This window comes from Phyllobates terribilis, unplaced genomic scaffold (assembly GCF_046119375.1).
Source record: "Phyllobates terribilis strain yellow unplaced genomic scaffold, ASM4611937v1 Scaffold_4__5_contigs__length_816908805, whole genome shotgun sequence".
NCBI lineage: Eukaryota > Metazoa > Chordata > Amphibia > Anura > Dendrobatidae > Phyllobates > Phyllobates terribilis.
In genome coordinates this window covers 678905025-678911024 of record NW_027362764.1, presented here as the reverse complement: position 1 = coordinate 678911024, position 6000 = coordinate 678905025, and the positions used below count along the sequence as shown (strand labels likewise).

Genomic DNA, 6000 nt, shown 5'->3' with positions numbered 1-6000 from the left:
GCAGTGATTCACCCGCCGCATCAGGTGTCTTCAAAAATGGCTCGGCGCAGGGTCTCCTGCAGGCTAAACCCTTCATCGCGGTAATGTGACAGAAAGAGCAAGCTGGACCCGTAACTTGGGGGCGGAGCGAGACGTCCAGGGGTGAATGAAGGAAGAGGGTGAGATGGTTGCCAGTGACTTTGAGCTGCTCTTCAGGGGGGAGGGTCGTGTTGCCTGCAAAGGTCTTCTGCTTGGGGTTACCGGTGGTTGCCTCCAGCCACGCGGGAGACGCTGGTCCTGGTGAAAAGGAGCCTAGTATTAAAAGTAAATAAGCAACAATGCTGGAGGCCCACGGTGATCAGAAGGATGCTGGTATTTTGCAGAGATGAAATAGCGCAAGAGAGAAAGCAAATGAAAAAAAGAAAAGAGAATGAATGTGTGCACTTGTGAAAGGGAATGGAAAAAAGGCATAGAAGAGAGTGCCCCTGCTGGTGGAAGGAAAGAAAAAGCAAAAGCCTACAGCACCTGATATTCCCAGGTGGTCTCCCATCCAAGTACTAACCAGGCCCAACCCTGCTTAGCTTTTGAGATCAGATGAGATAATGGGCGTGTTCAGGGTGGTGTGGCCATAGGCAGAGACTAGTCTCTCACTTGCTGCTTTTCTACTTTGACGTCTGGCTGCCGGCTGCCCTTTCCAGTGCTCAGCAAGACCAGGTCCTTTTCATAGAATCATAGGATGGTAGAGTTGGAAGGGTCCTCCTGGGTCATCTGGTCCAACCCCCTGCTCAAAGCAGGATTCACTAGATCATCTCAGACAGATGTCTGTCCAGCCTCTGTTTGAAGACGTCCATTGAAGGGGAACTCACCACCTCTCGTGGCAGCCTGTTCCACTCATTAATCACCCTAACTGTCAAAATGTTTTTTCTAATATCTAATCTGTGTCTCCTCCCATTTAGTTTCATCCCATTGCTTCTAGTCTTTCCTTGTGCAAATGAGAATAAAGATGATACTTCTACAATGTGACAGCCCTTGACATATTTGTAGACAGCTATTAAGTCTCCTCTCAATCTTCTTTTTTGCAAGCTAAACATTCCCAAATCCTGCAACCGTTCCTCATAGGACATGGTTTGCAGACCAGTCACCATTCTGGTCGCTCTTCTCTGAACTTGCTCCAGTTTGTCTATGTCTTTTTTAAAATGTGGTGCCCAAAACTGTACACAGTATTCCAGATGAGGTCTGACCAAAGAGGAGTAAAGACCGATAATGACTTCACGTGATCTAGACTGTATGCTTCTGTTAATACATCCCAGAATTGTATTTGCCTTTTTTGCTGCTGCATCACACTGTTGACTCATGTTCAGTCTATGATCTATTAGTATACCTAAGTTTTTTTCACATGTACTGTTGCTTAGCTCTATTCCTCCCATTCTGTATATGCTTTCTTCATTTTTATTGCCCAGATGTAGTACTTTGCATTTTTCCCTGTTAAAAACCATTCTGTTGGTTGCTGCCCACTGCTCCAGTTTATTTAGGTCTTTTTGAATCCTCTCTCTCTCTTCTCTAGTATTAGCTATCCCTCCTAGCTTTGTGTCATCAGCAAATTTAATCAGTTTACCCTCAATTCCTTCATCTAAATCATTGATAAAGATGTTGAACAATACAGGTCCCAGGACGGAGCCCTCTGGTACCCCACTTGCGACATTCATCCAGCTGGATGTGAAGCCATTTACAACCACCCTTTTAGTCCGATCACTAAGCCAGTTATGAATCCACCTAACAGTTGCCTGGTCCATTGCATACTTGGTCATTTTTTCAATAAGGATGGTGTGAGATACTTTGTCAAATGCTTTGCTGAAGTCAAGATATATTATATCTACAGCATTTCCCTGATCCACCCAGTCAGTGATTCTGTCATAGAAGGAAATTAAGTTAGTCTGACATGACTTGTTAGTTACAAACCCATGCTGACTCTGGTTAATCACTTCATTCTTATCCATGTACTTACATACATGTTGTTTAATAATTTGTTCAAAGATCTTTCCTGGTATAGAAGTCAGACTCACCGGCCTATAGTTCCCTGTGTTCACCTTCTTCCCCTTTTTGAAGATAGGAACAACATTTGCTCTTCTCCAGTCTTCTGGGACTTCTCCTGTTCTCCAAGAATTTTCAAAGATTATGGAGAGTGGTTCTAAAATTTCTTCTACGATCTCCTTCAGTACTCTGGGGTGTAATTCATCTGGACCTGGAGACTTGAACTCATTTATGTTAGCTAAATATTCCCTCACAATCTTTCTGTTTACAGATAACTTGGATTCCTCTATTCCTTTAAAAGGACAGTGAAGATCAGTTGATGTTACATTTTCTTTCTGAGAGAAAACAGATGCAAAATAGGAATTAAAAAGTTCGGCCTTCTCAACATCCTCTCTTACCATTTCTCCATTTTCATCCTGTAAAAATCCTATAGCATCTTTGACTTTTCTTTTACTTTTGACATACCCCCAAAATCCTTTTTTATTGCTTTTGACATCTCTTGCAAGCCTTAATTCATTGTCAGCTTTAGCTAACCTGATACGTGCCCTGCAGGATCTGCAGACTGCATTATAATCTTCTTTAGATATGCATCCCTCTTTCCATTTAATAAACATTTCTTTCTTTCTTTTTAGCATGTCTTTAAGTTCTGTGTTCATCCATCCTGGTTTCCTTAAATGCTTCCCATTCTTCCTACTTTTCGGGATTGTTAACGATTGTGCTTTGAGAATCTCATTTTTAAAAATTTCCCATCCTTCCTGGACATTTTTGTCCTTAAGGACATCCAGCCATTGGATCCCTCCTATTCTCTTTCTGAGTCTCTTAAAATCTGCCTTTCTAAAATCTAACCTTGAAGTTTGAGTCTTCACATGTCTTCCTCCTCTAGTTATCCAAAATTCTATAATAGCATGATCGCTGCCTCCTAGCGTCCCAGCCACCTTTACCTCCTCAACCATTTCCTCCCTGTTTATAAGGATTAGATCCAAAGTAGCAGATCCACTTGTTTTCTCCCCTACCTTTTGGAAGATAAAGTAGTCAGCAAGAGAGGATAAGAATTTGCTTGACCTGTTAGTTTTACTTGAGAGAGATTCCCAACAAATGTCTGGATAGTTGAAATCTCCCATGACCACTACGTCATATTTTTGGAGAACTTGGTCATTTGATACATAAAGAGTTCATCCATATCTTCAGCTTGCCCAGGTGGCCTGTAGTAAATGCCTACAATGGTGTCCTTTCCGTTGTTCTCTCCTTGTATTCTTACCCAAACAGTTTCCACAGAACTCCCATTCTCTGAAGCTTCAATCTCTGTGCAGATATACACTTTTCTAACATACAATGCAACACCTCCTCCTCGTTTATCAAGTCTGTTTCATGCAAATAAGTTGTATCCTTTTAGCCTTTTATTCCAATCATGTGTATCGTCCCACCAAGTTTCAGTGATTCCAATGACATCATATTCCTTTTCCTGCATTAGTAGTTCCAATTCTCCTTGTTTGTTGCCCATGCTTTGTGCATTTGTATAAAAACATTTTAGTTTGTGATTGGTTTCTCTTCCTCCCATATTTTTATTATTTAAATTGTTTTGTCTTTGTTCTTCCTTTCCACTTCCAGTAGCAGAGATCTCAATAGTATTTGTCAGCTGTATGGCTTTTTCTGGCCTTTTGCTTCCCTTCCCACATTGTTCTAGTTTAAAGCTCTTCTGATGAGTGTAGCAAGGCGACTTCCAAATACATGTTTTCCAGTCTTCGTAAGGTGCACCCCATCTCTAGCAAGTAGTCCATCGTATAGGTAATTCATTCCGTGATCCAGAAATCCAAATCCTTGTTGACGGCACCATCGACGTAGCCAGTTGTTCACCTGTAGAATCTTATTCCACCTCATTGTTCCATGGCCATACACTGGGAGGATGGATGAGAAGACCACCTGCACTCCCAATTCTTTCACTTTCTTGCCTAAGTCTTCAAAGTCACTGCAGATGGTTTCCAGGTCCTTTCTTGCGGTGTCATTTGTCCCCACATGTAGTAGCAGGAATGGGTAGTGATCTGTAGGTCTGAAGAATCTTGATATCCTGTCAGACACATCTTTAATTTTTGCTCCTGGAAGACAGCACATTTCTCTTGAGGTTATGTCTGGTCTGCAGATAGCGGCCTCTGTTCCTCTTAACAGGGAATCCCCCATGACCACCACTCTCCGTTTTTTCTTCACAACATTCTTCTTTCTCCATCCAGGAGGATTCTGAGGGCTTACAAGGTTATTCATTGCTGGCAAAGTCTTATTTTGCTGTATTTCTTCATGGTTCTCCTGCGTGAGAGCCTGGTACTGGTTCCTGAGCAGTATGGGTGCTGACTGCCTCTCGATCCTCCTGCTTCTGTGGGTCACATGCTTCCATTCCTCTGTTTCGTCAAGTGCAGTTCGAATTTCTTCTCTTTCTGAATCATGAAGAGATAATTCTGCTCTGTCTAAGAACTCTTCACCTTCCTTAATGATTTTCAAGGTAGTTAACCTCTCTTCTAGATTTCGCAACTTTTCCTCCAACAGGGACACAAGCTTGCATTTCTGGCATGTGAAGTTTGGCTTTTCCACTGGCAAGTCTGTGAACATGTAGCAGGATATGCAGCTCACCAAATGGCTCCTGGACTCTTCCATGTTCTTATTGTTAATGTTCTGAAAACAGTGAAAAAAGCTTAAAAAAAAAGCTTCAAAATGCGCGCGCCAGTAGGCGCGCTTTTTACCGATGTCCTCTTTTCAGCTCCAACAGCCAAAATCCAGTGTTCTTTGAGCTCGCGGAGACTCTTCACTTACCCCAAAATGCAGTGGGAATATGCAAATTATCTCCTCAGGACTCCTCCCCTGCTTTACCGATGTCCTCTTTTCAGCTCCAACAGCCAAAATCCAGTGTTCTTTGAGCTCGCGGAGACTCTTCACTTACCCCAAAATGCAGTGGGAATATGAAAATTATCTCCTCAGGACTCCTCCCCTGGTTTACCGATGTCCTCTTTTCAGCTCCAACAGCCAAAATCCAGTGTTCTTTGAGCTCGCGGAGACTCTTCACTTACCCCAAAATGCAGTGGGAATATGCAAATTATCTCCTCAGGACTCCTCCCCTGGTTTACCGATGTCCTCTTTTCAGCTCCGACAGCCAAAATCCAGTGTTCTTTGAGCTCGCGGAGACTCTTCACTTACCCCAAAATGCAGTGGGAATATGTAAATTATCTCCTCAGGACTCCTCCCCTGGTTTTGTGCTTTCCCTTCTCTTCAATATTTTGCTGGCTTCCTTAAAAGGTCTTGTAGACAGAACGCCCCACTCAGAGCCACTGAGCTCACTGATCGGCTGCAGCGCTGTCGATGGAACGTCAGCTTCACGGCCAATACCACAGGCCGGGAGCAGAGGCGAGACTCACCGGTAGACCCGGGTAGGGTGAGCAGAGCGCGGTTAGTTGCTTTCTAATAGCCTGCAGCCGGGGATTAACTTTTAATGAAAGGGAACAATCCCTTTGACTGTCTGCAGCGCGCCACACCTAGGAAGCGCACTCTCACACACAAGCCAGCATGCACACATGCTCACACGTGACAACACCCCCTATCTGCCCCTACAACCTCTCCGTCACCATGCGTCAGACTCTTCTGCCTGTTTTATGATTTCAGGGCCCTAGCAGGAATCACCCCCCCCTCCCCAATTCCTTCCTTGCCTTCCTTGCACTGAGGTTAGCTCTTTGTCAGCCGTCTGGCTTGGTTACACAAGCTTCTTTGCAGAGAAACATGTTACTTCTGCTGGCCCTCGCTAGGCGGTCGGCATCCAAAACCTTCCCTGGGCACCTGCTGAAAGCCTGGCCCCTTCACGGCCCCGGGTGCTTTTAACGCCATCATTTCCACACGGTGAGCTGCGGAGTCAATAAGCACTCCTAGCAGTGACAAGGAGCTCGGTGTCAGGCCTGCGTGAAGGCGGCCCGGGTAGCGTACTTAGCTGCCAACTGGCTCAGAGTCCTTGGGGCT

At 44.4% G+C, this 6000-nt stretch overlaps 1 pseudogene; it reads right to left on the bottom strand.

Moving 5' to 3' along the window:
- Positions 1-492: 492 nt before the first annotated feature.
- LOC141267290 (5S ribosomal RNA) lies at positions 493-613 on the bottom strand (annotated as a pseudogene).
- Between the last annotated feature and the right edge of the window lie 5387 nt (positions 614-6000).